Here is a 12,358-nt window from a genome sequence, read left to right on the forward strand (position 1 = left end):
TAGTCCAATAATGTTAACAGGAACACACACCAGACCAATAATGTTAATGAACAGGAACACACACCAGTCCTATAATGTTAAAGAACAGGAACACACACCAGTCCAATAATGTTAACAGGAACACACACCATTCCAATAATGTTAATGAACAGGAACACACACCAGTCCAATAATGTTAACAGGAACACACACCAGTCCAATAATGTTAATGAACAGGAACACACACCAGTCCTATAATGTTAACAGGAACACACACCAGTCCATTAATGTTAATGAACAGGAACACACACCAGTACAATAATGTTAACAGGAACACACACCAGTCTAATAATGTTAATGAACAGGAACACACACCAGTCCAATAATGTTAACAGGAACACACACCAGTCTAATAATGTTAATGAACAGGAACACACACCAGTCCAATAATGTTAACAGGAACACACACCAGTCCAATAATGTTAATGAACAGGAACACACACCAGTCCTATAATGTTAACAGGAACACACACCAGTCCATTAATGTTAATGAACAGGAACACACACCAGTACAATAATGTTAACAGGAACACACACCAGTCTAATAATGTTAACAGGAACACACACCAGTCCAATAATGTTAACAGGAACACACACCAGTCCAATAATATTAATGAAAAGGAACATATACCAGTCCAATAATGTTAATGAACAGGAGCACACACCAGTCCTATAATGTTAATGAACAGGAACACACACCAGTCCAATAATGTTAATGAACAGGAACATATACCAGTCCAATAATGTTAATGAGCAGGAACATATACCAGTCCAATAATGTTAATGAACAGGAACACACACCAGTCCAATAATGTTAATGAACAGTATCACACACCAGTCCAATAATGTTAACAGGAACACACACCAGTCATATAATGTTAATGAACAGGAACACACACCAGTCCAATAATGTTAACAGGAACACACACCAGTCCAATAATGTTAACAGGAACACACACCAGTCCAATAATGTTATCAGGAACACACACCAGTCCAATAATGTTAACAGGAACACACACCAGTCCAATAATGTTAACAGGAACACACATCAGTCCAATAATGTTAACAGGAACACACACCAGTCATATAATGTTAATGAACAGGAACACACACCAGTCCAATAATGTTATCAGGAACACACACCAGTCCAATAATGTTAACAGGAACACACACCAGTCCAATAATGTTATCAGGAACACACACCAGTCCAATAATGTTAACAGGAGCACACACCAGTCCAATAATGTTAACAGGAACACACATCAGTCCAATAATGTTAATGAACAGGAACACACACCAGTCCAATAATGTTAACAGGAACACACACCAGTCCAATAATGTTAATGAACAGGAACACACACCAGTCCAATAATGTTAACAGGAACACACACCAGTCCAATAATGTTAATGAACAGGAACACACACCAGTCCAATATTGTTAATGAACAGTAACACACACCAGTCCTATAATGTTAATGAACAGTAACACACACCAGTCCTATAATGTTAACAGGAACACACACCAGTCCAATAATGTTAATGAACAGGAACACACACCAGTCCTATAATTTTAATGAACAGGAACACACACCAGTCTCATAATGTTAATGAACAGGAACACACACCAGTCCAATAATGTTAATGAACAGGAACACACACCAGTCCAATAATATTAATGAACAGGAATACACACCAGTCCAAAAATGTTAATGAACAGGAACACACACCAGTCCTATAATGTTAATGAACAGGAACACACACCAGTCCAATAATGTTAACAGGAACACACACCAGTCCAATAATAGTAAGAGGAACACACACCAGTCCAATAATGTTAATGAACAGGAACACACACCAGTCCATTAATGTTAATTAACAGGAACACACACCAGTCCAATAATGTTAACAGGAACACACACCAGTCCAATAATGTTAACAGGAACACACACCAGTCCAATAATGTTAATGAACAGGAACACACACCAGTCCAACAATGTTAACAGGAACACACACCAGTCCAAGAATGTTAATGAACAGGAACACACACCAGTCCAATAATGTTAATGAACAGGAACACATACCAGTCCATTAATGTTAATGAACAGGAACACACACCAGTCCAATAATGTTAATGAACAGGAACACACACCAGTCCAATAATAGTAAGAGGAACACACACCAGTCCAATAATGTTAATGAACAGGAACACACACCAGTCCAATAATGTTAACAGGAACACACACCAGTCCAATATTGTTAATGAACAGGAACACACACCAGTCCAACAATGTTAACAGGAACACACACCAGTCCAAGAATGTTAATGAACAGGAACACACACCAGTCCAAGAATGTTAATGAACAGGAACACACACCAGTCCTATAATGTTATTGAACAGGAACACACACCAGTCCAATAATGTTAATGAACAGGAACACACACCAGTCCAATAATGTTAATGAACAGGAACACACACCAGTCCAATAATGTTAATGAACAGGAACACATACCAGTCCAATAATGTTAATGAACAGGAACACACACCAGTCCAATAATAGTAAGAGGAACACACACCAGTCCAATAATGTTAACAGGAACACACACCAGTCCTATAATGTTAATGAACAGGAACACACCAGTCCTATAATGTTAATGAACAGGAACACACACCAGTCCTATAATGTTAACAGGAACACACACCAGTCCAATAATGTTAATGAACAGGAACACACACCAGGCCAATAATTTTATCAGGAACACACACCAGTCCAATAATAGTAAGAGGAACACACACCAGTCCAATAATGTTAACAGGAACACACACCAGTCCTATAATGTTAATGAACAGGAACACACACCAGTCCAATAATTTTATCAGGAACATACACCAGTCCAATAATGTTAATGAACAGGAACACACACCAGTCCAATAATCTCAACAGGAACACACACCAGTCCAATAATCTTAACAGGAACACACACCAGTCCAATAATGTTAATGAACAGTAACACACACCAGTCCAATAATGTTAATGAACAGTAACACACACCAGTCCTATAATGTTAATGAACAGGAACACACCAGTCCTATAATGTTAATGAACAGGAACACACACCAGTCCTATAATGTTAACAGGAACACACACCAGTCCAATAATGTTAATGAACAGGAACACACACCAGTCCAATAATTTTATCAGGAACACACACCAGTCCAATAATAGTAAGAGGAACACACACCAGTCCAATAATGTTAACAGGAACACACACCAGTCCTATAATGTTAATGAACGGGAACACACACCAGTCCAATAATTTTATCAGGAACACACACCAGTCCAATAATGTTAATGAACACACACCAGTCCAATAATTTTACATTTACATTTTAGTCATTTAGCAGACGCTCTTATCCAGAGCGACTTACAGTAGTGAATGCATACATTTCATACATTTTTTTTTTTCCTGTGCTGGCCCCCCGTGGGAATCGAACCCACAACCCTGGTGTTGCAAACACCATGCTCTACCAACTGAGCTACAAGGAAGGCTATAATCTCAACAGGAACACACACCAGTCCAATAATCTTAACAGGAACACACACCAGTCCAAAAATGTTAATGAACAGTAACACACACCAGTCCAATAATGTTAATGAACAGTAACACACACCAGTCCTATAATGTTAATGAACAGGAACACACACCAGTCCAATAATGTTAACAGGAACACACACCAGTTCAATAATGTTAATGGACAGTAACACACACCAACCAGTCTGGATTCGAACACCTGGAGTCGGTCTTATGTAGCAAGATTTTAAATTGTGTGTTTTACATTAGATAAAAGTAGAGACTCAGTAGACTCAGTAGAGACTATACAAAATGGTATATCATACACTGCATTTGACAAACAATGGGATAGTATTTCTGCTTTGAAAGTTGATCAACTTTGAATGAAAATCACCTTTGAATGTTTTGGTATCTATTGAAGAGCTCTTCTTTGTCGACACCCATTCAGCATCTTTCACACCCTCACCTTAATTTTTAGCCCCACCACCTCATTTTGCTCTCGAAGCGCACACTTGACGCTCTGGCCGATTTTGATTTTGTTTACATCTGGTTTACATGAAAACAGCCTAATCAGCTCTGCTGGCAACAATTTCATTACGCTTTTTTTCAGACGTTTACAGACACCGGCCGTATTCAACGGGTGTTGTACACACGTCACGTAACATTAGCTAACAAGCCAGCCAGCCAACATTAGCTAGTTAAACAACAAACAGTGCCAACAATGCCACAGTGCTGTGAGCTAACCAACTAGGTTCAATGTTAGCTAGCTAACATTAGGCTCTAACTAGAACGCCACACGGCTCTGGGAAATGAATAATAAAGTCAGCTAGGGAGCTAGCCAGCTAATGCTAGCTAGCTAGCTAGCTAAACTAAAACAGCAAATGGCTCTGGGAACTGAATAATATCAGCTAAGGAGCTAGCTAGATAACAGTACACTTTAGCTTGAAAACGTGTAATATCTGAATGTAGCTAGCTATCTTACCTGTATACATCATCGTGCATGGACGCATCTGCCTGTCAGGAATGCCATGCCACGGTTGCCCTTAGTTTGAAGATGTAATCCGGAGACAGGGTTTCCTCCATCACTTTCTGAAGGATCAAGTTTTGAAATCAGTGGAATAGAGTATGATAGCTAAAGAGGAGAGCCACACTTATGCAGCTCCACTACACAATACATTAAAAAAGCAGCGTTCGACAGGATTACCTGTCGATTAGCTTCTATGGCAGACCAATCCGAACTCCTCTCTCGGCATGTCCAGCCCACTCATTATCTCAGCCAATCATGGCTAGTGGGAAGGTTGCTCACTTTTTCTGTGACTTAACCAACAAGTCTCATAATTTAACAATTTATTCGTATTTACAGATGGCATACACGTTTGCTATTAAGGCACATGAACGTTCACATGTTCCAGAAGGCGTTTCTGTCAAAATACGCATTTTGATCAAAAAATGTTTTACATTCAAACGGCTCTCCTGTGAAGTCGTGACTTGCGACATACGCCTAGTTTCCTGAATCGGGTCACATATACACTCTGTGTGTGTAATCCATTAAGTGCCATCCATGCTTACTTTAATGTGTGTAGATGGAAACCCTTTCACTTCATCATTACTATCACGCTAATCAAGGTGGTCCTTTTTATACGAAGAGGATGATTCAATGTTCTCTTCTGTCTCTTCTCTGTGTACACTTTCTTTTCATGTGTGTATGTGCGTGCAAATCCTGCCTAGACCTGCTCACTCCATCACTTTGAATATTTTCAGGGATCTGCAGGCTCAGGGGTTCCAAGTACAAGCGATGATCAAAAACAAGAGTTTAAGATTGGCGCTAAACTCGGTCTACCATAGACCGGTAAGATTGTCACTAATGCTTTTTCTCCGTGCTGCTGTGCAGTTTGTTACCATTTTGATGCTCGATTTTCTCATCCAAAAAGTTATGTTTAACAGTCTGTTTCGTTTAGTTGATATTTTTGTATTGAATGTATTTACCGACGGCCTGCATATGTCCGGAAGAATACATCAGTTATTTTTACATTTCTTACTCTGGCTGTAAATCGCTATGTCTTTGACACGGATTGAGTTGCTATGTCTGTTCTTATGGAGGCTTCCCCATTCAGAGGAAAAAGTGAGCGTTTCATGCGCTGCAGGTAATCTGCGATCTGTAATCTTGCATTATTACAAAGACAAATTATAGGAATTTTAATGATCAACAATTCTTGTCTGATCTGGGATTGTGTGGATGGAGGGGTTGTAAGTTCTCTGATTCTGATCAGGCTCTAAATTGTTCTATTTCTTTGCTCAACTCTATTGCAGATAAGCATGCACCGTTCAAGAAACCAAGGGTAAAGTTTAGAGCTAATCTCAATCAGAGAAACTTCAGAAGATGTAGCATGGGCTAAAGCTAGACTGAAAGCTTGTGGTGTAAAGCTTGCCGCCATTGGACTCTGGAGCAGTGGAAACACGTTCTCTGGAATGATGAATCACGTTTCACCATCTGGCAGTCTGACGTACAAATCTGGGTTTGGCGGATGCCAGGAGAATGCTACCTGCCCCAATGCATAGTGCCAACTGTAAAGTTTGCTGGAGGAGGAATAATGGTCTGGGGCTGTTTTTCATGGTTTGGGCTAGGCCCCTTAGTTCCAGTGAACTGAGATGTTTGACGAGCAGGTGTCCACATACTTTTGGTCATGTAGTGTATGTGATAGCTGTTTGTTCTTCATGAATCAATTGTTTTGATGTTATTCTGTTCATGTTCACAGGGCTCCCTTGAAAAAATTAGACCCTGGTCTCAATGGTGACCCCCCCCCTAAATAAAAATGAGAAAGAAAAAAAACTAAAGGACAGTGCTATCACAGACAACCCTGAGGCTACGGCTGAGGACAGGAACAAGTACAAGTCCTGATACGACCTCTGCAGAGTGATCAAAAGGACAATATAGGATCAAGGGGTAATCATTTTACACAGGGTCCGATGCCTGCCGTATGTGGCAGTGGCTACAGTCCATTACGGATTACAAAGGAAGACCCAGCCGTGATCTGCCCAATGATGCCGCTCTTCCAGATGAAGTCATTGCATTTTATGCACGCTTCGACAATAACAACACCGTACCGTGCGTGAGGGCCCCCACTGATCCAGAGGACTGGGTGAGTAAGAGGCCAACATGAGTATGGTCTTTAATTAGGTCAACACTCGCAACGGTCAACACTCACTCTGGACGGTATTCCATGGCGCGTTCCCAGAGCATGCACAGATCAGCAGGCATATTCACTGTAATTTTCCATATCCTAGTCTGTAATACCCACATGATTTAAAATGACTACCATCATTTCTGTTCTCAAGAACGCTAAGGCTTCCTGCCACAACGACTGCCGCCTCGTAGCACTCGCATTTATAATGCTGAGGTGAGGTGCTTTGAGAGGCTGGTTATGGCACACATCAACTCCATCATCCCAGACACACTAGACCCATTCCAATTTGCATACAGCCCCAACAGATCTGTCGACGACACAATCTCAATTGCGCTCCATGCTGTCCTCACCCACCTAGATAAGAGGATGTGAGAATGCTGTTCATTGACTAGGCGGAGGTGTTGCTAACATTTACGATAGCAAATTTCAATTTACAAAAAGAAAAGGACTGCGTTTTTGTCTTGAGATTTTCATGAAATCTATGCGGCCTACTCAATCACTTTTTATAGCTACTGTTTACAGGCCTCTTGGGCCATATACAGCGTTCCTCACTGAGTTCCCTGAATTCCTATCGGACTTTAGTCATGGCAGATAATATTCTTAACATTTTTGGTGACTTTAATATTCACATGGAAAAGTCCACAGACCCACTCCAAAAGGCTTTTGAAGCCATCATCGGGTTTTGTCCAACATGTCTCCGGACCTACACACTGCCACAGTCAAACTCTGGACCTAGTTTTAATATTAATATTTTTCCTCATAATCCTGGACTATCGGACCACCAATTTATTATGTTTGCAATCGCAACAAGTAATCTGTTTAGACCCCAACCAAGGATCCTCAAAAGCCATGCTATAAATTCCCGGACAACCCAAAGATTCCTAGATGCCCTTCCAAACTCCCTCCACCTACCCATGGACGTCTGTTTGGTTAACCACTGTTTGGTTAACCACCAAACTGAGGAACAAAATGTAACCTTGCGTAATACCCTAGATGCAGTCGCACCCCTAAAAACAAAAAACATTTGTCTTAAGAAACTAGCTCCCTGGTATACAGAAAATACCCGAGCCCTGAAGCAAGCTTCCAGAAAATTGGAACGGAAATGGCGCTCCACCAAACTGGAAGTCTTCTGAGGAGAATAAGAACAATCCGAAATGTATTTTTGATACTTTCGCAAAGCTACCTAAAAAGCATTCCCCAAGAGAGGATGGCTTTCACTTCAGCAGTGATAAATTCATGAACATCTTTGACGAAAATATAAGGATCACTAGAAAGCAAATGATGGACTCGTCTTTAAATCTGAGTATTTCTCCTAAGCTCAGTTGTCCTGAGTCTGCACAACACTGCCAGGACCTAGGATCAAGGGAGACACTCAAGTTTTTAAAAACTATATCTCTTGACACATTGATTAAAACAAGTCATGGCATATTAACCTTCAAGCTGCATACTGGACCCTATTCCAACTAAACTACTGAAAGAGCTGCTTCCTGTGCTTGGCCCTCCTACAGTTGAAGTCGGAAGTTTACATACACTTAGGTTGGAGTCATTAAAACTTGTTTTTCAACCACTCCACAAATTTCTTGTTAACAAACTAGAGTTTTGGCAAGTCGGATAGAACATCTACTTTGTAGTAATTTTTCCAACAACTGTTTACAGACAGATTATTTCACTTATAAGTCACTGTTTCACAAATCGACATAACCTGAAAAGTCTGCTCAGCAAGGAAGAAGCCACTGCTCCAAAACTGCCATAAAAAAGACAGACTACGGTTTGCAACTGCACATGGGGACAAAGATCGTACATTTTGGAGAAATGTCCTCTGGTCTGATGAAACAAAAATAGAACTGTTTGGCCAAAATGACCATTGTTATGTTTGGAGGAAAAAGGGGGAGGCTTGCAAGCCGAAGAACACCATCCCAACCGTGAAGCATGGGAGTGGCAGCATCATGTTCTAGGGGTGCTTTGCTGCAGGAGGGACTGGTGCACTTCACAAAATAGAGGGCATCATGAGGTAGGAAAATTATGTGGATATATTGAGTCAACATCTCAAGACATCAGTCAGGAAGTTAAAGCTTGGTCGCAAATGGGTCTTCCAAATGGACAATGAGTCCAAGTATACTTCCAAAGTTGTGGCAAAATGGCTTAAGGACAACAAAGTCAAGGTATTGGAGTGGCCATCACAAAGCCCTGACCTCAATCCTATAGAAAATTTGTGGGCAGAACTGAAAAAGCATGTGCGAGCAAGGAGGCCTACAAACCTGACTCAATTACACCAGCTCTGTCAGGAGGAATGGACCAAAATTCACCCAATTTATTGTGGGAAGCTTGTGGAAGGCTACCGAAAACGTTTGACCCAAGTTAAGCAATGTAAAGGCAATGCTACCAAATACTAATTGAGTGTATGTAAACTTCTGACCCACTGGGGGGAATGTGATGAAAGAAATAAAAGTTGAAATAAATAATTCTCTCTACTATTATTCTGACATTTCACATTCTTAAAATAAAATGGTGATCCTAACTGACCTAGACAGGGACTTTTTACTAGGATTAATTGTCAGGAATTGTGAAAACTGAGTTTAAATGTATTTGGCTAAGGTGTATGTAAACTTCCGACTTCAACTGCACGTCAATGTCATTCTCAGAGGCTACCCAGAGCATATCCCAAAAACAATCTTGAAGCATGGATTCCGATTGGTCAGACCAGCATTGAATAGACCTCAGCACGGGTACTTCCTATTTGTTTCTGGCTATAGGAAGGGAGGGTCAAATGGAGCAATTAGTACAGTGAGGTGTGCTCTCCACCTCTGCTAGGCAATTAGCAATTATTGTTAGTTCTTTAGTCTCCCCTGGTTTCTCAGCGGCGGTCGTGTCAGTGGCGGTTTTGTCGCAAAACTAAGACCGTTGCTGAAACAGACTGTTCTGCAAAGTTGTTTGAGGAAGGAAGGAGAGGAGGTCTTCATACCACTCTCTCACTTGAGTATCTTACCTATTTATTTACAGATTATCTCATTTTACTCTTTTGTAGCTTTGTCAACTGTGTGTGTTTCCTATACCTGTTCACACCTCTCCCTGTAGGCTTTACAGATGCTCCCCACCCCATGGCTGCAACCCTTATAATTTAGTGTACCCTGCGCGCACAACCCATGTGGAATTCCGGATCTCTGGCAGTGGTTGGAACTGCCGATCAAGAACGCTGAGTTCGTCTCTATCCTTCACACCCTTGACTTTTTGGCCCAGTCTGAGACATGGATCACCCCAGAGAACACTGCTGCTCTTTCTTCATCGGACAATTTTTTTTCTATCATAGTCTGAGAGCATCTGGTCATCGCGGTGGTGGCACAGGTCTACTCATTTCTCTTAAGTTTAGATTTTCTCCTCCCTCTCTCACCTGTCCATCTCCTCATTTGTATTCCATGCAGTCACTGTCACTTGTCCACTCAAGCTTAACATTATTGTAATCTATCGCCCACCAGTTGCCCTTGGAGAGTTCCTCAATGAGCTTGACACCTTGTTCAGCTCATTTCCTGACGATGGTTTACCGCTCTTTGTACTTGGCGACTTCAACCTTCCGACATCTGCCTTCTATTCATTTATTTCCCCTCCTTGCCTCCTTTTGACCTCACTCTGTCCCAATCCCCTGAGAATGCAGGCAACACACTTTACCTCATCTTTACTAGAGGTGGCTACTAATCTCACTGCAACCCCTCTCCAGGTTTCTGATCACTACTTTGTTTCCTTTTCTGTCTCCCTTTCCTCCAACCCTAACCACTCAGCCCTTACCCAGATGGTCATACGCCGTTGCAATCTTCGCTCTCTCTGTCTCTCTCCCACTACTCTCTCCTCTTATATCCTATCATCTTTCCCTTCTGCTAAATCCTTCTCCTGTCTCCTGATTCTGCTTCTTCGACCCTACTCCCCTCCTTTTTCCGCATCATATGAATCGCACTGTCCCCTTTCCTCCCGGCCGGCTCGGCCCTCCTGGTCCGTGGCCGAGCTTACAGAACAGGGCTGTGGGCAGTTGAACGAAAATGGAGGAAAACTAAAGTTTGTGGAGGACCTATCATCCTTTTACTCCCTCCTCTCTACCTTCTCTTCCACTGTATCTGCTGCTAAAGCCCCTTTTTACCACTCTAAATTTCAAGATTCTGCCTCTAACCCTAGGAAATCTTCCACCTCTTCCCTCTGCGGAGGACTTTGTCAGCCACTTTGGAAAAAAAGGTTGACGACATCTGCTACTCATTCACTCAGCCTATTGAGTCCACTGGTCTCACTCACACTGAACTACCCTACAGCTTGACCTTCTCCTCTTTCTCTCCAGATGACATCCTGCGACTAGTGAGGCCTGGCTGCCCGACAACCTGCCCGCTCGACCCCATCCCCTCCTCCCTTCTGAAGACCTTCTACTATTCCTCACTTCCCTCATCAACTCATCCCTGACCACTGCTGCATCCCCTCTGACTTCAAAATGGCCTGAGTTGCTCCCCTCCTCATGAAGCCAATACTCAACTCATCTGACGTCAAAAACTACAGACCTGTATCCCTTCTTTCTTTTCTTTCCAAAACACTTGAGCGTGCTGTCTCTGATCAACTTTCTCGTTATCTCTCTCAGAACAATCTTCTTGACCCTAACCAGTCAGGCTTCAAGACGGGTCACTCAACCAAGACTGCTCTTCTCTGTGTCATGGAGGCTCTCCGCACTGCCAAAGCTGACTCGCTGTTCTCATCCTCATAGATCTATCTGCTGCCTTTGACACTGTGAACCATCAGATCCTCCTCTCCACCCTCTCAGGGCTGGATGCCTCAGGATCTGCACACTCTTGGATTGCATCCTACATGACAAGCCACTCCTACCAGGTGACGTGGAGAGGATCTGTGTCTGCCCCACGTACTCTCACTACTGGTGTCCCCCAGGGCTCAGTTCTAGGCCCTCTCCTCTTCTCTCTATACACCAAGTCACTCAGCCCCGTCATATCCTCACATGGTCTCTCCTATCATTGCTATGCAGATGACACTCAAATACTTTTCTCCTTCCTTCTTCTGACACCCAGGTGGCGACAAGCATCTCGGCGTGCCTGGCAGATATCTCAACTTGGATCTCGGCCCACCACCTCAAGTTGAACCTCGATAAGACGGAACTGCTCTTCCTCCAGGGGAAGGCCTGCCCGGTCAAAGACTTGTCCATCAAGGTTGACAACTCTCCAGTGCCACATTCCCAGAGTGCAAAGAACTTTGGTGTGCCGCTGGACAACACCCTTAGTTTTCTGCACACATCAAAGCAGTGACCCGCTCCTGCAGGTTCATGCTTTACAATATCCAAGAGTAAGACCCTACCTCACAGAGGAAGCGGTGCAGGTCCTAATCCAGGCACTTGTCCTTTCCCATCTGGACTACTGCAACTCACTACACCCCAACCCGAGCCCTCTGTTCTGCCACCTCACGTCTCTTGGCCATCCCACCTCTACGTGCAGTCAGCTCCCGCTCAGCCAAGTCCAAGCTCTTCTCTGTCCTGGCACCCCAATGGTGGAACCAGCTTCCCCCTGAAGCTAGAACAGCAGAGTCCCTG

The 12,358-nt window shown here is 42.7% G+C and overlaps 1 protein-coding gene across 1 annotated transcript in view; it reads left to right on the plus strand.

Annotated features, from left to right (window-relative positions):
• The window catches only part of LOC115156247 (LIM domain only protein 7-like), a 42,045-nt gene that overhangs the window by 3,128 nt on the left and 26,559 nt on the right, over window positions 1-12,358 (plus strand). The gene's annotated exons all lie outside the window — the stretch shown is intronic.

The sequence above is a fragment of the Salmo trutta genome, chromosome 20 (genome assembly GCF_901001165.1).
Source record: "Salmo trutta chromosome 20, fSalTru1.1, whole genome shotgun sequence".
Classification (NCBI taxonomy): Eukaryota; Metazoa; Chordata; class Actinopteri; order Salmoniformes; family Salmonidae; genus Salmo; species Salmo trutta.